The sequence below is a fragment of the Struthio camelus genome, chromosome 1 (genome assembly GCF_040807025.1).
Source record: "Struthio camelus isolate bStrCam1 chromosome 1, bStrCam1.hap1, whole genome shotgun sequence".
Classification (NCBI taxonomy): Eukaryota; Metazoa; Chordata; class Aves; order Struthioniformes; family Struthionidae; genus Struthio; species Struthio camelus.
This window is the reverse complement of record NC_090942.1, coordinates 126,124,551-126,150,118: the sequence shown is the minus strand read 5'-3', so window position 1 is coordinate 126,150,118 and position 25,568 is coordinate 126,124,551. Positions and strand designations below refer to the sequence as shown.

The 25,568-nt window shown below is 40.9% G+C and overlaps 1 long non-coding RNA gene across 5 annotated transcripts in view; it reads right to left on the bottom strand.

Moving 5' to 3' along the window:
* The window catches only part of LOC104147124 (uncharacterized), a 139,376-nt gene extending 121,114 nt beyond the window's left edge, over window positions 1–18,262 (bottom strand). For 2 of the 5 annotated variants that reach the window (XR_011135721.1, XR_011135722.1), the window contains exons 1-3: window positions 14,729–18,262; window positions 11,600–11,848; window positions 6,415–6,758 (exon numbers count right to left, since the gene is read on the bottom strand). This is a non-coding gene — a long non-coding RNA (uncharacterized lncRNA). The remainder of the gene's footprint in view (window positions 1–6,414; window positions 6,759–11,599; window positions 11,849–14,728) is intronic. The other 3 variants (XR_011135723.1, XR_011135726.1, XR_011135725.1) reach the window with 3 other exon arrangements.
* Window positions 18,263–25,568: the final 7,306 nt, after the last annotated feature.

Below are 25,568 nucleotides of genomic sequence, written 5' to 3'. Positions count from 1 at the left end.
CTACTCCGTTGCCCAGTTATGGCTGGGTTAAGAGAATTGGTGGAAATTCAAACCCAATAAATTAACATTTGCAAAAAATTAAGATAAAATAACCAACTATTATGAGTTTAACAACAAACAGGAGCCTAGGTTCCCAGGAGACCAACCATGGACTGTAGCTGGCAACAAAACTCGACTGCATGTGGAAGTGGTTACGAAAACAAAACAAAACAAAAATACGACTTCTGCACGCAAAATCAAACTTCTATCCTCACCCTTGCCTTGGGAAAAAAACAAATAAAGCAAATTCCCTTTTACAAACAAAGAAATCCAATAAATGAAAAAAATAAGAAAGACTAGCAGGCCAGTGACAGGTACATAACCCAGGCCTCCCATGCCACAGCCCAACACACAGACTACAAGGATTAAAGGAGGTGAAATTTAGATTCGGATTCTCAGAGCATAAACTTTTTGCTCTCCTTTGTAGTCAAGAGCTGACTGTGACTCCTGGATTCTCCTAGCCACGCTGTACCAGACAGAAAACCCACAGAAGCCAGCAGGAGTGTCACATACAGGAAATTTTTTAAAAATTAATAGTAATAGACCACCTTCTGCCTCCCCTTAAAGCCATTTATATGAACTCTTCCTTCTTCAGGAACATTTTGCACGGTCGATATCTTCACCGAAGCAGATTTTTTTCTAACTTATCTTTGCAGCACTGAAATAATCAAGAAATGTGCATTTGGTCTCAAATAAGCTTATGCTCCTACTATAGATTTCCTGCATGAGGGAATGGCAGCAGTCTGAACTGCTAGACACTCAGCTGATTCACTTGATTTCCTGCCCTTTCCATAAAAATGATGAGTTTTCATGGGTCTTAAGTAACCGGTTCCGAACATGCCCTCTGTCTAGACTGTGTACGCACACATGCTCTTACATAGCAAGGTTTGTCTTTGCCCATCTCAAAGTACAGTCAGAAAGCCTAGAGACCTCTGCTCACCATCCTAAGGGAGCATTTTAGCTTTAAGCATTATAATGTCTCAGCCAGCATGAGATAATGTTTTGGCTATCTGGTGGTAGTAATTTACACAACAAGCGCATGATACTTTTGTGGCTAGGGTTAACTTTTCAGATTAGGGCTGTAAAGCATGTCCAGAGAAATGAACTAGACATCTGGTCATACTGTTGGAATTTATGTGGGAAGTAAGAGAAGCATCTGCAAACCTCTGAAAAACAATTAAAGCTTTAAATATTTAAAAGGGAAAAACAATGTAGTTTAGCAGGCACGGCTAGGAGGTAGGAAAAGGGTACTGTTCCTGCTACAATTTCAGCTATGCCAACTACACCACTGGTAGGCAGTGTAAATGCCAGGAGCATTTCCATGTGAAAATAAGAAGAGAAATCAGCTAAAGGACTTCCGCAGAGAACACTGTGATCAGAGTTTGCATGGTGAGAAATAATCTTTCAAAACAGATTTAAACTGCTCTCAAAGACCAAAAATTTGGCTTAACATTACTGCAGAGCCTTGCTACAAACATGAGGAATATTTCCTACTTGTGAAAAAGGGTAGGCACTGAAGGAGAGCTTGGTAACAAAGATGAGAAAAACTAATTTCTACCCTGATTTTATTCTGCATTTAGAGTTGTCATTTTTAATTTTTGTTGCTACCACTTCCCCAAAACAATGACTGGGAAACCTCCAGGGGGAAAAAAATCCAGGTTTTCTTGGTTCCAAGCCAACACATAAGCCACGAGATCAGAGCATCTTTCTGCACAAAGGAGCCCAACCATAGGCACAAGTGAAACGCCCCATACAAAAGACAAAGTAGAGAGGAAACTCAACGATACAAATTTTGCTGGCAGAGTTTTATTGTTTGTTTGTCAGCAATAGGGAGGTTCTCGAAGGGAGGAAGATGAGGTGAATTACAGTGAGAGCATAGCTTTTTTTTTTTTTTTTTTTTAAATTCTCAGTATATTTCAAAGCTCACAGTTCACACTGCTCGTGAAAGTAGCAATTCCAGCAGCAGAGACATCTTCCAGGCCTGGACATTTATTAGTGCTGTTATTTATGGTTTCAAAAGAAAAAGGTCTTCCACTAAAGAACATGCTGCCAATTCTAAATTTGTAGCTGCCTCTAAAAGGGAAGGAAGTATTTCCCTCCAGTCCTAAAAGAATCTTACTTTTCAAATCAGAAGTCCTACGTTTTTCTGAAGCAGAATGTTAACTAAACCATTAAGATCTGGGCTTTAGCCGTTGCTGTAGCAAAAATTTGCAGAAATTCTTCCACTATCTCTGTCAGATCATATTCCTACAAAGAACGGTGCCTTATTTTTGTCTGAAGGGAAGCTTCTCTTCTGTGACACCCACAGGAGAGAGATGATTCCCTTCCGGACAAAATAAGGAATTCTTCCTTTTGAAGTTAGTTTCAGCATGCAGCCCTTTCTCACAAGATAGGCTCGTACATTAAATCGTTAACACTAAAAATTCCCAGACAGAGATAGGAACAGAACCCAAATTTTCTAGCACCTACAGGAGTGCGTTGAGTACTGAGCAATCAACTCGGGCAAAGGAGCCATGCTCTGACAACATCAGTTCAAACCAGGCACCAAAGAGAAGGTGGGCAAGCAGAAGTTCTTGTCTTTTAGTTTCCAGTGAAATTCTGATTTGACCAAGGAATCAACAACACAACTGTGAGTGCTTGTAAAGTTTAGTGTAAGAATCCTTTGAGCTTTCACATTTCATAGGAGTTCCTGAACTAGGATCAGCTGAGTAGGGGCTTTGCAGTTTTAAAACTGTGGGCTTTGACTACCCAAGGTGTAGTTAAATACTTTTCATGGCTCTACTTCCTACTATTAGAGTGAGCATATTCCACCAGTTAATAAGTTAATAAACTTTGAAATGGAGGCATATGGGCAGCACAGAAATTGAAGTGGACTCCTGTGTTTCTGTGGGATGGGACAACCTCAGGTCTTCAGAGGTGACAAGTTGTTAATAACTTAAGTCTAACATCTGTTACACTACCTTTACGCGCTTTCATGTGAAAGCATATTCTGCATGAAACTCTGGCAGCAAGCATGGCCTTGTGAGCTCTGCTCAGGCTGATGGCATACCCTGTCTTTGCCTGACACCATATTTAGCCTCCAATTTCTCCTATCACATCAGCTGAGGATGCACGGAACCTAAGCAAAGTATCATCCTGACACCATTATAGAATATTGAACCTTTTCTGGTATTAAACTACTTATATTTAATATGTTAGAGAAAATATTTTTAAAATAATAATACTGATATATATTTTCTTTTTCCTTTAATAGTAGGAAGCCTAGCTAACAAGACTGTTGCTGACAGTTATTTTGCTTTACCATTGCTTGGGAACCTCCATTTTTAATAAGACATGCATTTGTTGAGAAAAATACAAGCTATTTTATCTTTCATCAGTGTTCGCTGTGATGACAATAATCAAAAACTCCCACAGTAAGCAAAATCTCCCCTCCCTCACCACATTTCTTTCAGATCTCATACACAATGCATGCACCAGTTTTTCCTCTGAAGACTTTTGCATATCTGCAACAAACTAAATTATAATAAGAAAAGATGACAGGAACTATACAACTGTACAACTATAAAAGTTCAAGTACAGGCAAAACAGTTATAAGATGCAAATACTTTCACTTGGACAGTTTCCAGGTACATGTTTTAACATATAAAGAAAACATTACAATCCCAATTGTTCTCATTAGAGAAGATCCTGCCTCACATTTCTTCACGTCTTAGGAACAGAAATTGTTGAAGCTCACACATTCTGATGCCCTACTGAGACTTAAGACAGAAGTCAATCCTTCAGCTAAAGCAGCTGTATTGGTTAGGGTGTATTTACATTTACACTTAAAGAATGGGAAGTGCACAGTCATCCTTTTAAGCATTGGTCTTGTCAGAGACAGAAGCCTTGAGAAGGTCTACTGGCACTTTCTGCACGGGCAGAAGGGACAGGGTGCAGAATTAAAGGCTGAAGAGAAAGGCATGGAAAGGAAGACAAGGGGGAATCATACAGAATAGCAAAAGGACTGAGTCAAAGGAGCTCTGAGGATAGTGAGAGAGACACTATACCACCTACAGAGAGCGAGGAAAAAGGAGTCCTCTTCCCTGAATGCCTACGAGTGAAAGTCTCTTCAGAACTCCCACGCGGTTTGAAGGCTTCCCCCTACTGTTCATCTTCTGATGCTTGAAACAAAAAGCTTCATGGATTCATTATTTGAAAATCTTCATGACTATTTTAACAGCTAGAGTTAGAAACACTGGTGCAGTTTGAGTGAATCAGTACAGCCACCCCAGGGCTGGACAACTGGGCAAGTGTGCCCACCTCCCTTCAGAAAGGGGAAGAAATGACAATTCACATATATAACTCTGCTGGCTAAAAAATAAAAATAAGACACCCCTCATTTGTTCCAAAAACATGCAAAGGCCATGCCCCAGAAGAGTGTTGCTGAAATTGAGTTAAGCGGAGTTTTCATGGCAAAATTTTATCTTGAGTGAACGTTCATTGAATGAATGCTATAGGTGGTATTCACCTGACCCAGTATAGACCCTGCCATTTACACTATTACCTATAAACGTCTTCATGGTAAATTGAGAGAAACAGGCACCTCTCAGGTGCCACTCCTGTCCTCCTAAGACAGCTAACAGATGTCAGATATACCTTGCAATGCCTGTTTGATTTCTTTCTTTTCTCCCATGTAATGGGAGCCCAGGGAGATTAGCTCAGATAAAGATAGCCCCGGCAGATGTCTAAAGTTCAGCAAGATGAATCCCACCCTACCTAAAGGCTCTAAGAGACCACAGCTAACCAACTGCTGGTTTAAAACAGAAATGTCAAGCTTTAAGCCAGGAGCTACACCAATAAACATTTGAGGTAGAGTTACCATACTATTTAGTACATTAATAGGGCACAGTTCTTCCTGCCCCACAAGTAATCCCAAAAGCTTTTGACAAGGCTGCCTGTGCAGCAACTTATTAGATGACTCCTTGTGGCTGCACCACATCCTGTCACTGGAAGAAACCTTAGGGCCTCCAAGTCTCTTGAGGACAAGTTACTCAGAGGAAAAAAAAAAATTTTAAAGTGTTTTGTTATTATTTAAACTTTTAGTCTCTTAAAATAGCACGAACAGGAAGGGAGGAGTGGGGTGTTGCCATCTAACAGATGCTGGTTAAGAAAAACTCTTGAATTAAGCCCAAAGACCCACCGACTGAAATAAGTTTGACACCCAGATCTAACGAGTGAAACAAATGCCCAGATCTCTCCATCCTCTGGAGCCTGGGTGCCAGATGTGTCAGCGTCTAGTCAACAGCAGAGAGGCCACAAAGTACTTCCTCAGTGGCACAAACAAAACTCAGTCCTGGTGTGTGTCAGTTAAAAAAAAAAAGTGCTTTTTAGTGTTTAAGGTTGTGGTTCCCAAAACAGCCCAAGCAGCGGGAGAAGAGGATTAATGTCTTTCCAGAAAGGACACAGCAGTGACTCACAAGCTCAGTGTTGCTGTGACTCACTTTAGCAGTGCTGCTGACTAGCTCGGCTAAGAACATAAATGACAAAACATTCCCTTTGCATTAGAGATCATGGGCAAACCCCCAAATCCAGATTAGAAGATGTCTGCGATCCAACTCTGGATCCAAGTTTAAACATCCCCTCTACTTCTACTCATTTTTATGACAACAGTAAGTTGAGAGGAGCTGAAAACAGACAGCTGGACCACAGCTATTCTTAAAGCTCTGCTCCTTCACCCGTTGAAGGAATGAGCTACAATAAAAACTAGTTCGGAGTTTTCACTTAATCCACTATATTCTACTTCCCTAGATAGAACCTGTGGCTTACGAAGAGTGTGCCCGAGTGTCACGCTGTTAAATTTGTTGACCGCATTTTCACCATGCAAAAGTTGTCCGTTTTTTCAGAGAGATTTTTTTTCTTCTGTAATTTGATGCTCAGTCACTATGGGACTAAAAAATAAACCTATGAAAGAAGCCTCTCCTCCTGGAAATAATCCTCATTGAGGCAAATCTCTGATAAGTATCTCTTTGCATAACCCAGGTTGAAATATCATGTCTGATTTGGAACTGATATCTCCCCAGGTCTACAGGTCAGATGCAAACGGGCGACTTCCCCCATTAGAAGGTGCACTTTCACTGGAAAACCACCAGTCTTCACTTAGCAATGTAATATAACTTACATTGCTATATACATAGCAATGTAATATAACTGGATTTACCTGGTAAGATGACCCCAGCCATAGCTGATTCTAAGGATATCTCCTCTTGAGTCAGTCAACCCATTCACCCCCACATGCATCAGAGTGAAGTTAAGTAAGGTATATAACCCTCCAGCTCTCCTAGAGGCTCCCCAAACCTGCTGCAGTTGTGAAACAATAAATGACTCCTGTAGACAAACCTGAGTCCTTGTGTTGAAGCACCTCGGACGTTTCCGAGAAGCCGTTGTGTACAGATGAAGTAGGAGCTGGTAGTTTAAAAGAAATCACTTCAGGTCATGGCATGATATAACTCAACAGAATACCTGGTATTTAGATGAAGATCAAAAAGCATTTCATTATACAGTATTGTCAAATCACAAACACCACCTCACACTTTCAGATTACATATTTTGGAGAATAAGTGAAACTGAGAAAGGAACAAATCATTCTTTCTAGTAGCAGACTTACCTGGATCAGCGTATCCACTTACTTCAGGATGTCTATGAGTTGCAAATCTGCTGGTGGCATCTCAAAGTCATATTCCCTTGGGAAGAAGGAGGAAAAATTTGCATGCAAGAAAAAAGAAATATTACATCTAAAACAAAGGTATGAATTCGGACTGTGCACGAATTGGATTTTCCAGCTGTTGCTCTCAGTTTTTTGCTACCAACAGCCATAATTCTTTGACTCTGCTTCTGAAATTGTATTTAAATACAGGGTTTATGGAAAAGACAAAGCAAAGAACTGCTAAAGCCTTAAAGCCTTTTCTTTGTTATTTTCCAGCAAGGTACATAATAGTTCAGAGAAAGTGGTATCCAAGCAACAGGTCTGAAAGGGGCAAAGTATTAAAAGATTGTTCAGTGAATTATCTTAGCCTAAACATGCTGTTAACTAGCGTAATTGCCTTTGATGCAAAACATACTTTTCTTCTTGTAGTTATAAATAATCACAGTATATCCAAAAGTCATATTAATAACAAAGAATGGCATCTCTTTGAGCATTCTTTTTTATATCCAGCACATACTTATGTACACCTTCTCCTCTCACCAGAGCAACATATCTCACAATAACTGAAAGCGGCTCTATTGAAGTAATATATTGTTTTGATTTTCAGTTAACTATAGCCAATAACGTGATATCTCTTCTGCATTTACAAAATAGTTAATGTTAAATCTATCTATCTGCCTAAAAGGACTAAAAATAAACTTCCTATATTTTAATTCCCTTAGCTCCATTAAGCTAACACAGCTGAAAGATAGTGAATGGGATTCTATATAGGCATTATGAAAGAAATAATGAGTAATATAACACCATACTACAGAATCTTTTTGATCAGAAGCATATATGTTAACCAAGGCCTAAGTGTTCCCCTATGATCGCTGAGCCAAGGTTAGGGGCGATGATTCATGAGCCAGAAAGAATACAGTTTGGTTTTCAGAGTTTCCATGGCTGGCAGATAGGAATAGATTTCCCCCTCCCTCCCCCCCCCCCCCACAATGAATATATTTGATGGAAAGACAGCAAATGGATAATCTTAGAATGCTGTATCTGCAGAATTGGGCAACAATCCTGGAAATACTCTTATTTAACAAGTAGAATGCTGTTCACACACGTAAAACAGTATGAGCGAGTACATATTTGGAGCAATAGGCTTTGGTTCAAAAACAGAACTGCACCGTAGGACATGACAATTTTCCTCCAAAACTAACATAGAAGGGGCTGTTTCCCATGGAGAAGTAAAACCAAAAAAACTTCCGCCAGGGAAAGATACCTGGCAGGGTAGACCTGCTAGAAGATGAGATACCAGACGGCAAGAGAATATCAGCAGAGAAAGAGAGCGCTTTCAGCCTTCTCTCCCTATCCCAGAGGGCCTGAGCCTTCACTTTGGTAAACCAGTTTCTCAGGCGGAGTTTGTGAAAGCAGTGAAATAAAGGGACATATGGTATCTCTCTGGATCTTCAGAGAACACCTAATCTCGAATCTCTTTCCTCTTGCACGGCCTTGGTCAAAGAGATTCTGCCTAATACGTGCCAATAGGGAGACTTTTCCTTCACGGCCGCTAGTCTCCAGACAAGCCCGTGCAGCTCAGGAGAGGCATGCGCCACAGCCCCTCCATCTCAAGTTGGCCACTTGGCACTGTATAAACCAATACACCACCCTGGTGAACTCTCCAATCCTTTGTGAATGAGGCAGCAGAAAAAAATCATCTTTTGTCTTAAATAGGAGACAAAATTTTGTGTTTTGCTTTCTTGTACCAAAATGTGAAGTGTAAGGAATGAATGGCTATACCTGGAGATGAATAAACAGAAGTGTAATGGTGGCAGGCCATACTCATAGCTACCTCCTGCCCTGGTTTGGCTCCAAGGTGATTTTCCCACTCAGCTAGTTCAAGTCAGTTCAAGCCTCGTGGCAAATTATGCTGCTCCCAGAGCTGGTAACCAATTTGTTTGGCAAGTCCCTTCTTTTGGTATTGTCTTCCCTGAAAAGGTTCCTTAATTTGACATAAAGAATTTCCCTCAATCCTCCACTCTTATTCAAATGCATCTTTCCAATGACACTCAACTTTGATAATCTATTCAAACAGAATAATACCTTAAAATGTTCCCCCAGCTTAAAAACTCCTTCTGTCACAGTTTTGATTGTTACTGTATAAGGATGTTTTCAAAATGCAACTTCATATATGGAAGACTCAGAAGCTTGCTACCACCGTGACCACAAACCAACCCATCCACGCAAAGCAAATATTTCTTTTCTGGCAGGAAGATAGGTAAGGAACAGTTGCATTACTTGTGGTCTTATATGAGTATATTGATACTAAGCTTCTAAGATATATAGCTGTTCAAATACCCTTTATATAAACATATCAGTAAGAAGAAAGACAACAAGTCACTTCATGAAGATAAGATAAAACATTTAAAACAAAGTTGGAAACTACAGTGGTTTTGGAGTAGGTGACTGCAAAATATAGTTTACGGAAAGGAGTTGAGGAGAGGGACCCATCAGCCAGAACCTATGGAAATAAAATTATAACAATTATAAACAGACTTTGCATGTGGTATCAAAAGAAAGTGGCAAGAACTAGAAAAGTTTATTTATCAGGTAACTGAGTCCTTTTTATAGTTATCAACCAAGACATACTCTCACATAAGAGCACATAAAACATATTGCAGTAGTGCATTCATCTATCTACTCTTCTTGAACAATATGGGATTATACACTCTGAGATGGGTTCAGGATACACAGGTCTGAAAAAAAATATCTTTTGGGTACATTCCAAATACTAATACTGAAAAAGTCATCCTGAAAAATATTAATATTCTTTACATTGCTGTTTTCATATCTAGTACACAGACTGGCTGGTATCATGCATCTTTTAAATATAGTTTTGGCACTGAGGTGTGCTTTGCTAACTGATATTAGATGCAAATTAGCTTTGTTGATTGCAAAGTCATTTTAAATTAGAACTTCCACTTTGACATTGTTTACTTTGTTGAACCTTAAACTTTCATCGTTGTCCACATAACTCTCAAAACAGGTTCAACATAACACGCAGACCGGCTACCTTAGAACTAAACGTAAAAGAAGTACAAGACTAACAGCTCTGTCTTAAGTAAAAAATGTAGTTGGCAGTTGCTGTTTGAGATTCCCACCCGTGCACACACAGTTTGACAGTGAATGCAAGTCAAAGTCTGTCAGTGAATGAAAGCCACGCAATATGCATGTGTTTAACTTCAAACCCTCCAAATTCACTGTTAGAACTGACATTTGGGAACAGATTTTCAAGAAGCCACTTATTCTGGTGCCTAAACTGGGATTGACTTCTCTTAGAAAATCCAGTCCCTTGAGGTATTCAAGGAGATCAGCAAACACATGCTGTACTTTACTCAGCTGAAGTGGCCTATCAAACTTTCTATACTAAGGAAAGGAGGATACAGCAAAAGGTTTAGTGTGCAACTGGGATGCAAATGACACCAGTTCAATCCTCTGATACATTACCTGATCTTGCACAAAAAGATCTTGTACTCAAAACAGTGAGATCTCATCCTTTAAATAATAACAGAACATCATAGAGATGTTGTGGGGATAAATATACATAACTATAACATGCAGCTCTCAATATTACAGCAACAGAGTCAATAGAAGTATTTTACACGGATTCATAAGTTGACCTTCCATAATCACCCATCCAACAGATTCTCCATTTCAGCCTGTAAATTTATTCCTCTTCTTTCTTACTTTAGATGCCTTCTGCTGATAAAGCTTGTTGAGGAGCAAAATCTTGTATCTTTCTATGAAGGCTGAATGAAGCCTCTGGGGAAAAGGGTGGCTGGGCTCTGGGAGTGGGTTGGTCCCATAGGGCTCCCCTGGAGGCCCTGATTCAAACCTCCATCAGACTCCAGCCTCCATATGGACAAGCTCAGGCAAGCCGATTTGTACAGTGTAGCGCAGTGCAATGCAGTCATACAACTGCAAGGCTGAGTGCCACAGGAAACGGGATTCCTCAGGTTTACCTGCCCTGCATAGGGCTGTTTGGACAGGGAGTCAAAAACCAAGAGCACCAAAGCATAGGGCTCCAGTGGACTGCTGGCTAGAAGACCATTGCCGATTCAGACACCAGTAAGCCAAATCTTCTCCATCACCTTATTTGGCAGGGAACGAACGTTTCACTTACAATAATGGTTCTTGCAGAAACCTCTCTATTTCTTAGCTTCACAGGAGCCTACACTAATTGAACTTCATTTTCTTAATGCAGTGTTAAGTCTTCAAGCACACGTAAAAGCTGGAAAGAACATTAACTGCTTTGGTATATATTTTTAGAAGGACATATTTTGATGTCTTTATCTCTCAGATGGAGCTCAGTTAGGCATTTTTGTGGAAACAAGTTGTCAAGAAGACTCAAACATGAATATTAGAGCCCTTAAAGGATTTAGAGAAGTTTGTGAATAGGGGTAAGGGAATTGTTTGCTTTCTAGAGATACAGGTTACTCAAAACTATGCTAAGGTTTGAAAGCTAAAGTTAATCTTTTCTGAGAAAAGGCCGCCGGACCTTCCTAACCTATCTAGGTGTCCAAGGCTAGAATACTCCCACTATTTATTGAACCGTGAAAAATTCACTGAACTTTTTCTGAATTAAATTTGATGAGTGGCCCATCCGTCCAAGACCAAACCAGTAACAGTGCCATTTGAGCACCAGATCTCTGTGCCTCCTACCTTCTCAAGGTCAACCACAAGGGAGTCAGGCAATAGCAAAATTCAGCAGTACTAAGACTGAGCAAGCTCATGTCATCTGCGTGAAGAATTTTACTGTTGCCTTCTAAGAAGGACACGGAGTATAACAAAGTCACAATAAAAGTAATTTAGCCAATTAAATAAAACCACACTTACCTTCGCTGGTAAAGATGTGGAGTACGTCAGTGGAGGAAAGGTGAGCCCTTTGAGGGAAGAGCCTCGCAGTCCTCCTCTGGTGGCTCACAGAGGAACCGAGGTCAGATAAAAACCCATCATTGCCTTTAAACTACTTCGCACAAGCACCGATCAAGAAGCCCAGGAACTCCACCTCTTCTATATTCATCATCACTTTCACCTGCTCCTCCAGGTGCTGATATTTCCTCATCTTCTCAGCCATTGCATCACCTAAGAATGATAAAGCACTTTCAAAATGGACAATAATGTCCACCACCTTGGCCCATGATCAAGAGATCCACAATCAAATCTAGCTTGAAGAGTTCGTTGTTGTTATCCTTGATGTTGGGCTCTACACATACCACCCAACTCAGCCTCTTCGCCTCTTCAGCCAGTATTCCACACAAGATTTCATGCTTCCTGTTCTGGGCATCCTGGACTGCAGGGCAATATCCTATAAAATGGGAGCAGGTTTTCCACTCCACAGGACAATGTCTGCACCCTCTCAGAGCTCCTTCACCCAAGCCAAGTACTCCCTAGTTGGGCAGACATTGGCCCAGAGATGCAATGCTGTCAACAACTTTCTGTGGGGAATGCCTCTATAGTGCAAGAGCCAATCATCACTGGTGTTCATTTTCAAAGTTCTTAATTCCCCAGCCTTAACTTTTTAGATTGGCCCAGTTCTCAAATTCTCACTTTCCCCACTTACTGGGGCTAGGATAGATGACCCTGGGTGATGGTATTTCCCATTCGGATAGTGTCTCTCCACCTTCCACACAGCAGGAATCGTTAGGGGCAGTTGTTTCCCAGTTGATGGAATCCTATCTGCTCAACCTCCAGCAGCAATCAACAACTTCTCATACTCCTTTTGAGTGCCTTTTTCTAGAACAATTATTCTAGTGATGTTGTCATTGGAGTGAGCAATCCGACGTAAGTCAGCAAGCCTGTACATTTGGAATTTGGCTTGCCAGCCACGCAATCCCTAAGCCACCCTCATTAATGCTGGTGTACAGGATGGCATCATGCGTACTGGAAGGAAAATGAACCAGTCCTTCATCGCCATTCTTAGGGTGAGGTCACAGGATTGGAGGTATGAGGCGTTAACTCTAGCATGGTCTGCCACATATAGCGGTCTCGGAATGGTATCCCTTTTCAAGGTTTCTGCCTCCTGGAGTGGTTTTAGGGGAGCATCCACAATGTTTCTTACCCAGGTGCCCAGCTTTTCCCACAACTCTGGCTTGGAGAGACCCACCCACAGGTTTACTCCCCAGGCCCAAATACTTCTCAGAGCTGCCGGGCTCAATCACATCTAATTGAGCCCCTGCTATTCACCATGGGCCACAGTTCTTGACCATATAAGGGTCTTTCACAGACCTAACAAAGAACCTGTGGTACTTCCCAGCCTGTGGCACTAACTACCCTCAGCCTGGTTAACTAGCAAAATTCTTCCTCCGCTCAGATACTCTCTTGCATGCCTTCCCAAGACCTATGAATTATCATCCATTTCCCTCCAACACGGCCAATTCATTCATTTTTGAGAAAGGAATAAATTATGTTTGGGCAAGGAGGAGATGCAATAAAGCATAAAACAAAAAGCCATCTTTGAAAATCTGCCCGGTTCAATACAAAACCTTGTTTTTGCAGATTTGACAGAGCCCGTTCTCTTTCAGTGCAGAGCACAAGCAACTCTAGCGCCAGAGATATGGATGAGCTTACAAAGAACTGCAGGGGCCAAGCTTGCAGATAATTAGTTCAAGCATCAATCTCTGTAAAGAAAACATTTCTGTTTCTTCTAATTGTTTTACTAATACAAATAAGGATTACTTTAGGAAAATTAACTCTGATAGGATGAGTGGATGCTAAATAGAAATTTAGCTAAAGAGGTGCTATTACAGCTCCATTATCACAACCAAGGTGCAAGGAATATCACTTTGTGCCTTGGAATATGCAGGCACATGTATGATGAACACTGGTCTAGATTGACAGCCCACAGGACTCATGCAGTACCAGCAGATGGTGCTATGAAGGCAGACATGTTTAAAGAAAGAAAAAGCTTTTACGACTCTGAATTTGTCACGCACCAAATAGAAAATATCTTCAGTCAAATAGAAAAGATATAAAGATAGCACACTAATACAAAAATATATTCCTTCTTTCAGAGCAGAATATAACACAGTAAAAGGGCAACTCCTTCCCTTACTGATCTGCTTTCAGGTGATACTACTTTCATTATAACTGTATCGCTCTGTTTCAAGAGTACAAGTGAGAGTATTCATACAAAGATCTCTTCATTACATCAGTAGGTCTTCATTCAGTTTCATTCCTTCTTGATATTTCACAGATTTGCCTGGAAGGCGAGAATAATTCATGGCATTCATCTACGAAACCAAAGACTCCCACAATGCTGTCAGAAATTGTGAAAAATTTGGAAACATGGTTCTAGTGGTGCCTCTCCTCCTTTTTCTTGGCAGCATAACATACCACTGACAGTTTTTCTCATAGAAAATAATAAATTTTATGTTTGTTTTTTCTATTCTCTATTTAACAGTTCTCAAAGATAGAGTCCTCCCCACAGGAGGGTTTCAGCATGTACAGGTGCAGTCACACAGGATTAACTTCAGCCATTCATGGAAATGGATCTGAACAACCACTGCAGTTATGCTGTCTCCTATGAACAGGTGCCAATACTTCAAATGTTGGAATGCCCTTGTAAGTCCCAATACTTCAGTAAAAGTTAAAGCCATGAGTTAACAGGTTATGTTTTATGTTTCTACACTTGAAGAGCCACAGGCTGCTAAAAAGAAACAAGAAATGGCATGCACAGCTGAAGGTCTGTGACAATCAGGAGTCTGTAAGAGGAATTTCAAGAATTTGACAGATGAACTTAAAGGAGTGATGTTAGTACTGAAGCAGATCAATGACTGCAGTCTTTCCTTGTCTGTATCTTTATAATAGAACATTGTTTTTAAAATATATCTTGCATTTTTTCTTCTAAAAAGGTGATTCATTAGCCTTGAACTTTAAATCACCTGTTTTACAATTCTTTTCTAAAGTCATTTCTGCAGTTAAAGAAGAAAAAGGTAATGCATTTCCGGGTGACCCAGTACATACCTTTTCCATTAAGTGTACACAGTCCTTCCATTTATAGCACCAAAACAATGAAGTTTGTCCCCAGTGATTATTTCAAACCTTGAACTTTAACTGTGGTTTTCAACTCTTTTTGATAATGAGACTCCAATGTTTTCCTGTGAGAGTAAAAACCTTAGCGCAGCAGATTGCACCCTCCTGAAAAAAAGCTTGCTTTTCCAAGGCGTCTTTCACGAACGCCTGAGGAGTACAGAGTCAGAGGCGTTCACAGTCATGGGTTAAAAACTACAGTTTCAAAATGTCACAGCAAAGGGAGGAGGAAAACTCTGCTTGCTCCTGCCCATTCGCCCTGCTCCCAGGAGGGGGAAGCCGAGCTCTGCCAGTTGTAGAATTAAAGTTGTAATGAATTGAAGTGTACTGTGGGTACTTTACAGGCTTAATATGGTAGGATTTTCCCTTAACGTCAAGTACTCCTATGTCTGCTCCCATGCATAGAGTTAAAATGCTCCTCGTGTTTTCTCCTGGTGACCCTCAAGGTGGAGAAGTGTCTTTCTAACCTCACTGAGTTTCAGATAACGCTCTAAGCTTAGAGCCAGAGAGGATTTTTATTCTAAGCTATTTTCCTTTTGAGCATTAGGTGGATCAAGCTGGCATAAATCACAGTCTTTCTGGCTCTCTTCAGACCCACTCACAGAGAGGGATGCTCCACGTTTTAAGGAGGTGCCCCTGCAATGAAGCCCAAGTGTCAGTTTAAATTGACACAACGCGCCACTGTTTCTTTAACGCCAGGCTGACAGCTTTGTCTGTAGTGCTTCTTATCCATACTGAATATCACTTTAGTTTTGGATAAGACATTTTACCGATGGAAATTAGGAGGACAATTCAGCTGCCTAAACACAGAAGGCGCAACGAGCATCATCTGAGACGCCCCTGGCTACCACATCTGGCCTCCAGACGGGCACAGGCTGCCTGCGTCCACGTTGCATGCCCCGGCCCGTCTCAGATACCCAGGGGCGCCTACCCTGGCACTGGCAGCACCCAGGAGGGTGTGAGCCGCGTCACACAGGCTGAAGCGTGGGATTCAGGTGAGAAAGCAAAACTTATTCCCGAAATACAGTAATCACCAAACTCTGTGAAGCAGCAGCCGTGCGTTTATCTGCAGTGAGCAGCATTGTTACTTCTGAGGTGGTCACCTGGTGTTGGAGTTGCTCCAGGAACATAAAAGTGCTCGTGACTGGTTTATGAGCTTCTCGGGCCTTGGGGAGCTCCGACTAACAAAGCAGAAACATGCACTGAGCGGGTGCGTGTTCTCAGCTGATGAAACAAGAGCAGGCTGCCTGCGGATGCAGAGCGAGTTCCCCTCGCAGATGAGCTAGCCCGCGCTGTCATCCACGCCGAGCACCACTCGAGACCTGTCCTCCTGGGATTTGAAATCAGAGGCTAATGCCAGATAAATCTAATCAAGTGCACATTCTCCTTAACTATTATCCTCAGTGGACAGCTTTAACTGCTCCATTATGCACACCAATTTTTTAATTCATAGCAGAATCATCGTGGGATATATCAGCCTTCATTTGCATGAAGTCAAAACCCAGGGTCCTCTCTCTTTTTGGTAATACTGCTAAAGGTTCACCTATCTAACCAGGCTGAGGGGTAGCAGACAAACATGGTGTGAAAGCCTGAACTGACTGAGCAAATCCTTCCCCATTGGTTTTAATGAGAAAATAGCATATCTAGTAGAAACACATTTTACTCCCGATTCACTGTGATGTGTATACAAAGCTGTCCCCTTCTAATGTGCTATGGCTAGCCTAAAAAGCTTGATCAGAAATCAGAAAAGATTTTCTAATAAAGAACTATTTAGTATCACATATCAAGTGTGTCCCCCAATGCAGTATTTCTAATTTTTCCCTGTATATTAGCCCTGAACTTTTTCATTCACGATACTTTCAAACCTTCAGCAGAATATCCAGAGGCAAACAAAGTAAAAGACTTAACTCTTTTTATACAGAAGTCTTAGAAAATATCTTTTGCACCCTTGCCTCTCTCTGCTGTGCCCTTCTGTGTACTCGTACAGTGCACAGCCTTTTGGTTCCTGTGGAAAATAACAGCATGCGAGCAGCATATATTTTTATTGGTGCAAAATCTTTGGGGATTCCTATTGGAAAAAAAAAACTTTTTATTGAGTCTACATCACCAGGGAGTAGACATTAGATTCCGTGATTCCCATATTTTATATAAAATGACATAAAACTTGCCACTGTGATTTACATTTTCAATACAGAAGCAGCTGCTTGAATAACAGTGTTTCTAATTTTATGGATGATCTAATAACATACAAGCCTCACTGAAACCTCCTCCCTTCCAGGAACTAGTATTCCCCACCTGGCACTGCTGAATATTTGCTCACATTTCAGAGATGTATCTAATAAAAAATATTTTGTTAGGCCATTTTTAATTATGGCTGTTGGAAAAATCCTTACCTATACAGAAACTAGGTTAACATCATACAATTGAACATATATGTTGCATTTAGTCTTGGATCACACGCATGCTCATTCCACTGCCAATGCCAATGCCCACTCTATAATGTTCGCCCTGTGTGCTCTGTTCTGTGATATGATAATTCAAAATCTGGTGGTCTACATAATGGAAGATTTCCATGCCAGTCCTTCTAAAGTTTTATGGCTTGTCATGGCTATGCCAGCAAAAGAATGGAAAGACTGCTTTTGTTTCACTAAGCCCATTAACCCTTTGTATGGATATAATACCTATCCCTGGAATTTTAAGTGCTGCATGCAGTCTTGTCTGCAGACAGGCTAGTTTGGGGGATGGGGAGCATGGGACCTACATTACAGTCACAGCATACAATCCACTCCCTCACTTCTCTTTTATTTTGCAATGCCTCTCTAGAGTGACTTATTGTACAAATTTGATTAGCTCAATGCAAATTTTAGCTGATTTATTCTTTTGTACTTGCATTTTTATTAATTTATTTTGTGTGTGCCTGTAGATGCCACCACATTTCAAAAAAGGTGTTCAGTCTGCTATACTGTCTCATACTGGAGACTGTGTGTCATTTGCAAATACCTTGCACGGCACAAAATTCAGCTCAGACTGGCCTCTAATCCAACACAAATCTGGGGCCTGAGAAGGACCTGGTAGAGGTAGAGACGGATGCTTCTTGAACTCTGTGACTTTGATCTGGATTCGAATGTCATGCATGCATGGAGCTCCCTCTCTGATCTACATTATGAAGCCAAAGTTAAAAAAACTGTATACATTAGAAGTGGCACATTGCCTGTCAAACTACTTCCTCTGCTGTTTTTTGCTATATTCAAAGAAAGGCTTTCAGAGCCTCCTTCCACGAACTCAACTTTGTAGGCTCTATTATGTTCTGTGACATTCCCATCTTTTCCATCTCCTCCTCTCTTCTCCCCCTGGCTGGTTCTTCTATCGGTATTTTCAGCTCCTAACGGTATTATCAGACAGAGGAGGCCATTGTTCTAGATGATTGTGGATAATCTTGTACTAAGCAATTTCTTGCATATTTAAGGTACTCAGAAAATCCAGTGCTTCCTCACCTTGCTTCCACTCAGAGTTGGTGGGTAGGTCCTTCCCTGCTGTGGTCCACTTTATCTTTCAGGGATGGCAATGTTGTCTGTAGTGTCAAAATGCAGACCCAATTTAATTCCTGGTTCTTTAAGCTTCTCAATTCCTGGCCAAGGCGTGGGCAGCAACAACAGTCTATGCACTGCCTCTCTCTGTCCAAAAAAAGCGACCACTCATTTGATTAAGGATGAAGGGTGGGTCTGGACCTGAACCTACCCAAAGTCAGGAGCAAAGGAACTGCACAGACGATGGAGAGTAAAAGGATAGCGTTGGAAGTCCGGGATCCAACTTGTACAAATTAAACCCCGAATGTCACACTAGGATCCAGATCTGAACTTCCTCATAGCAGTGGGAATTCCTATACAAAGTTCTTGGCCTAAGTCTATTAAGGATTAAGGATAAGTGCCTTCAAAATGAAGAGTCTGTGCATGCCACAGACATGTAACTGCATGTAGCATTATATATGAACTAATAAAGTGAAAATACTCAGATGTCAATATGCCTTGTGTTTATCAGGTTACAGCACCGATTGCTCCAAGAATTTCAATGCTTTTATGAGAAACAGGTGATCCTAACAATAGTTCTCTGAAACCAGAAATACTCTGTATCAGATATTAGAAGGACTATACCCCACCAATGCAAGCAAAAGCATTATGATTTTTTGCCTGCTATTGCAACACCATTTGTGGAGAAGCACACACTCCTGAAGGACTTTGGACACTGATTTTGAGGAAGGACGAGCATCATCCGCTCCTTTTGATTTCAGAAGTTGCAGATGTTCAGCTCCTCTAATCTAGAAGCAGATAAACACTCTCCCAGCAGTACTAGGGGACAGTGTGGGCTCAAAATGACAGCAGTAACCAAGAGGGGCATGAGCTGGAAAGGTGACGTATCTCAAAGTTAATTTTTAAAAACAACATTAAACATTTAAGCTCTTCCAATACTATCATGCAACTTTCTGAGGAATTATGTATGTATTCTTGAAGTTCCACAGTTTCATTTCTTTCCTCTGACTATCTCTAGGGTGAAAAAGCCTCTGCCTCTGTGAGTTTGCTTTCCTCTATGAAGTAATGAGGAAGATCTTCATACAGCAAGTCAGTGTTTCTTATCATACTAGCATATGCTTAAAGGAACAGATTGCAAACTCTTTTTCTCCTCACAAAAAAAATAAAGGGAGAAGAGGGATAGAACAGAAGGAAAATGATCCACCCTGGGAGCAGATACTCACTAGAGTTAGCCAAAGAAGGGAGCTGAAGGGAATGGTGATTAAAAAAATTTTTTTTTTTTTTTTGCTTGAAAGATATTGGTCATGTCAGTAATGTTAGAAACATCATCTTCATCAGTCAGCATATTCTTTTACAAAAGCATAAAAAATCGCATGTGATTTTGAACTGTATTTCTTTTCAAACTATAAATGGTCCTGAAATATCAAACCACAAAAGACGTCGATCAGCCCTCACTGCCCAACTTGAGAGAAAAAGTGTTGCCCCGTCTAGCCCACAATGAGAATACTACGTTTAATAGATCACCGCCCCACATAGTATTAGCACTTGGCAGACATTTTAGCCTAATAATTACAGCCAGTAGTACCTTTTTTCCTTTTAAAAGACAGAGGTCTTGACCGTACAAAGAGATCATACCCGAAGCACCCAGAATATGATGATCATACGGAGGAATGCACTGTCTCCAGGGGGGTTATGCACATTTTTTTAGACGAAAAGCTTATTCCTGATTCAGAGAGGCCAAAAGCAGCAGTGCCTAGCAACAGCAACCTGAATATGAGTCCTCCAGCTACCCGCAAGCCTTTTGTTCTGTTTCTATAGCTGTCACACATTTGAGGCCAAACTTGGATTTAGAGCTTGGAACCTCTTAGGAGCAGTTCAGGCTTGCATAAAATGGGTTGCTGTGACTTGAGTGGCTTAGATGGATGCTGGTCCCCCCAGGCGTGTGCCCGTACAGCCATTTGGGCTGAGGGTACAGAGCCAACAGACTGGAAAATCCTGCTTCCTCCAGGTAAGTAGGATTATTCCTACCAGCTATTCCTGCCATCCCCTTAGTTTTGCTGCTCAAGAACAACACGTTCCCTGTCACGTGTACATGCTTTAGCACCATATTAAGATCTGATCCTTTGGTATATCAAGTCCTATAATATCCTTCTTTTAGGGTTTTTAAAATTGTTGTCATCAAGACTGAAAATTCACAGCACTGGCTTTAGGATGAAAACGCCAAAGAAATCTGCTCTCCCTATTCAACAGGAAGACATCAGCTATTTTAAAAATATATACTTTCCGATTGTACATAATGCTTCTAGGAGAAACGCAGCCACTAGACAGGATTGCTTCACACTTCCTGCCTTCCTAGAACATTTTTTTCTTGAGTACTAGCCTCTTCCCAGAATCACATCTCACAATGGATTAAATTAACACATAAACTGTAAAAGAGGTTTATCATCGTCTTTAACTTTGTATACTATGAAAATCCAGTTAAATCATTTTAAAGTCTTTCCTCAACAAACAAAATGTGCTTATTTTAATCCTTCAAAGCTGCTGAAAGACAATAAAGCCACATTTTATTTAGCTAAATCAGAAACAGATAACAGTCTTTAGGCTCAATCATATCTAAGGTTCAGTATCTGTTTTTACCACAGTCACTATAAAAACATCCTTGCACCTTTTAAAAGGATAGTAAACACTGTTAACACACTAGATTCATACTTGATAACATTGTCTACTGGCATGCTCAAAATACAGCTCTAACAAAGTCCTCCCTCACATGTACAAGTCGCCCCTCTGGCACTACGGAAATGGCTCAATTAACATTTGCAGGCACAGTTTTATGGTAGAAAAGAAAATCAAAATGTAAGGCTGTAGCCATCACTGGCTGATAAAGACTCTCTCTTAGATCAGGTACATTGCCTATTGCAAAATTACAGGATTTTAAAGACACTTCAACATCATTTAAGGCCTGATCCAAAGCTCACTGAGGTAAATAGGATTTTCTTGTTGACTCTTAATGGCCTTGGCTCAGATCTAGACTGTGATTTTGCTCGTTCACATTTCTTTCACGGTGCTGTACAATCTCCCCCTCATCTTTTTTTTCCCCTCTCACAACCATATAATTGTCTTTATTTTGCTATGAGGTAGGTTGTTGAGATTTTCTTTATGCTATTTCTTTAGCTACGCAGAGAGAGCATATACGATGTTCTCTGTGCTGATTTGGCAGCCTACTGAGGTCTTGATCCCGTAAACACATGCGTACATGAGCTAGTTACTGGGATAGCCCCACTGAACCCAGTATATACTGAACTACATAACCTACTTGCTGGAAAGGTAGGAACCCACAGTAGTACACCTTGTGTCTTATACATAAACGCTATCATCCCAAAAAATTGTTTTACGTTTTCAAGTACTTATCGAAACAATGCTTATTTATAGCTAACAAAAGCTGAATATTTTTTCAGTTGAAAAAGACCATATAACATTTTGAATCTGAGAAAGTTTTAAGCATTATTTTGAGTCTCAACTAACTAAGGAAAAAAATACTCTGTAAACATGCTTGAAAATATTTTTTCTTGTTTTAAAAGGTATATGTGAAAGGTTTTTATCATCTGAATACAAATAGGATAATAATAATCATCAGGCAACTTACTCTTCTGAGAGCTGACAGGAAAATAGAAAATCAAGCAAACGTAATCCATACAATCCCCCATGTACATTACTGTTTTGTTCTGGGTGACGTCCACTCACATCCAGTCTAACAGCAGAGGAGAGGAAGACACAGGACCAAAATGACCATATTAAACAACAGCCACACTATTATTTTACTAGGCAATTTTAGACATTAACTGTGTTCAGCACTTGTGGAAAAGGCCATAAACCCCACTGCAAAAGGAAGTAACATTGCCAGCTGTACAGAGTGAGCTGAGAGGAGACCGAGCTCTGTAGGCCCCTTCTAGACGAACTAGTCTCATAGCCCTGACACCCAGCTCATCATGCCCAGTCTTCTAGGCAAAACCTGTTGGTAAGGGATGACTGCAAACCATGACCAGCCTCACCAAACCTCACTACTCTCTGCGTGCTGCACCTCCTCAGAGTGACGCCCCTACCTGTCTCTAAATGCAGCTTCAAATGCAGCCCAGCCATGCACCTATTCATCGGCAGGACCCCATCATCCTTAAGTAGCTGCACAAACCCAAGCCATGTTATTCTGGAGCTAGTGAAATACCACCAATTTCCATAGCATCCTCCTAGTGAGCTTTTTGTTTTTTTCTCTATCTACCACTGGTCAGTAGAATGTTAATTTTTTTCCCACACAGTGTGACTATCAGACAAAAGTGCTCTGGGCCATGAATACTTAAGTGTCAGATATCCTACCTTCATGACTTTTTTTTCTCCTTTAAATGACTTTCCAAATATTTTTCCCTAAGAAATAATGGGAATAACAAGAATATCAGACGGATATCTTCCACCTCTACAAGACCATGCTAGTAGGACTGGCTCCACATCAGTCGACAATCAGAGACATGGACCAAAGATCAGGTTCTCAGTGAAAATCAAACCGTGCTGTCATGGGATAATACAGGAACAAATACATCCAGGAGCCATAGGACCTCTGCACGGAGAAATGAACAGTACAGGCAGCTTGTTGAAGTCAGCTGGAAAAAAAAGAGGTACTGGCATAGATTCTGGTTGGGAAATGAAGAGAGTAATGCCTTGAATAATCCCAAGGAGGTAGTAAAGTTTCATATGCTTAGAGTATATGCCAAATACATGTCTTGCACTGAGGTCTAAACAGCAGAACTTTTAGAGGCAGAAGAATCCCAAATATTGCTCAATGATTTCCATTGGCAGTGAAACTAGCAACATTCCCAGTAAAAATGGATGCTGTCAGTCAATCTTAAAATGAACAATTTGTACATTTGGACAATTTGGCAGATACTTGCAACTAGTGGCCCTGTTATTAATAGATGCATAATATTCTGCGCAATATTTTCCATTGTGTCACAGAGTAGCTGCTAAACCATTTTCGTCTGTGTTTGTTACAGCCTCTTCTGCTTTTGTGGTTGTGTGGGTGGACAGGCAGGGGCAGTATATGCTGTAGTGAGGAACCTGTATGTGTGTGAAAGTGGGCAGAGGAAGTAGCTATGCATGCATGCTCCACTGAGACCCTTCCAACTGTGATTCCAGGAAAATCTTGCATGGCCCAAGGTGGAAGAGCAGGTGTTTGGATGGTAAAATAAATACTAATGGGGAAAACAGACACTCTTACTGCATTTCCTCGCATACCACTTTTTATTCCAGCAAATTAAAGTGTGACTGCAAATCTCTGTACAGCATGCAGAGAACAAAGTAAGAGATAAAAGTCTACTGAATTTTGAGTTGCCTCAGGGTTGTGTGTTATGCTGCCAATGGGTTCCTGTAGTTTTCATTCCCACTGCTTTCTTTTCCAACCTCCTACAATCATGGGTAGAAGTACTCATAAGTGGAATGATCAAGGAAGAGATAGAGCCTTTTAAATCCATTCCCGCTTACCTGTGTTATGGACCCATGCTGGCCACATGCATGCATGTGTAGGTGCACTTCCCTCGCCATGTTCCTGGTATTTTGAAAGCAGAGCACAATGTGAACGGAATCTGCTCTGCAGATGTTTGTATAATGTGCAGGAGAACTGGGGGGATTCCTTCCCTTCTCTGTAAATACAATCAACACACAACTGGGTACATTTGAAAAGCAAAAAGAAATAAAAACAAAAAAAACCCAACATCCTCTAGAGTAGACTTGTGAGCTGTAAGGGCAATGCTCCTCCCTGTAAAGAACTATACCCTGAATGGGAGTAAAAACCACTAGAGCCAGAAAAATAACCGCACTTTTCCCTTTAGTTTATAGGTAAGTTGCCTTGCAAATTTCTCCTCAATCATCTGTTATCTTCTGCAGACAAAAGAAGCTAAATTGTAGCAATAGGCCTGAAACAGAAAGCTTCAGGGAGATCTGCAACAGCACAGAATCCTAGCCACCTCTTACTTTCTGAAATTAAGCAGAACCGACTGGGATAAGGGAAACGACCTTTGCGAAGCAGATGTGTCAGTCCCTAAAAGAGTCAATCAGAGAAGGTCCAAAAGAAGCTCTTTTCTTTGGGAACCAGAGAGGGTCCAAAAGACCTCTCCTTTTAAAGTTCTTTTCTCCTAGCAGACCTGCCCAGGTGAGGGACAGAGCTGCAAATCCCATCAGCAGCCCCTTACTTGCAGTCTCACTGTGCACCCAACACACGTGCACACACAAACACACACAAGCGCTGGCAAAGAGGAGTGAGCTATGTTTCTGACCACCAGCTGAGCTGTAGCAGGACCGGTCAGTACGCCTATTTATTGCAACACTTACAGAACGATAGACTTAGATCTGCCAATTTAAAAGTACTTAAAGAGGAGAACAGAAGGAATCACAAATCTTCATTCACGCTAGAGATAAACAACTCTTAACAACTGCTATACAAAAATAAGCCTGGAATATCTTAAATATTTGAACTAGGATTTAAAATCCTTTGGTCCAAGTTGTATCTGATGGTAACTATGGAGATCAAATGGATGACCGCGCAGTGCTTTCAATAATGAAAATAAATATTTTTTCTCTACAAAGGCAGCGTTTCCTTCTTTTCATTTAGTACTAACATTAACTGTGTTATGAAGCAGCACGCTTTAAAAACCCTACCTGTATAGCCAAGAACATTAAAAATGTATGTACTTAATACACTTTCAAAAAAGGATTTACTGGTCTCAGGAGGAAATTATTTGCATTTTGTAATAATAAGACTGTGAACCACCACAAATACAACAGTAGCAGGGTATTTTTCCAAGACAAAACAATCATGAAGATGGTGGAGGAAGGTATGAACTCTAGCCTTTCTTTCTTTTCTTCCTACAAGATCAACTCCTACGAACTGGCGTTTAATTTGGACTTCCTTATGTGAGTCATCTGATCCGATAAGGTTCTTCACTCTAGCACAAAAACGCAGAAGGGAAACCCAAGACTGGAAGCAAAGCCAGGCCACTGCCAAGTGAGAGCAAGGAATGAACCAGCTGCCACCACAACAATCTGCCTCTTTAGACGGCTGTAGGTTAAAACTGGTGGCCTTTCTGGAAGCAATGCCTTAGCCAAGCACTCACTGGAGAACTCAGGGTCCTTTGGCTCTGGTGACTTACAGGAGTCAAAATAGGTCTAAAGGCCCTTTCAGCCTCTGCAAAGTCACCATGCCAAAA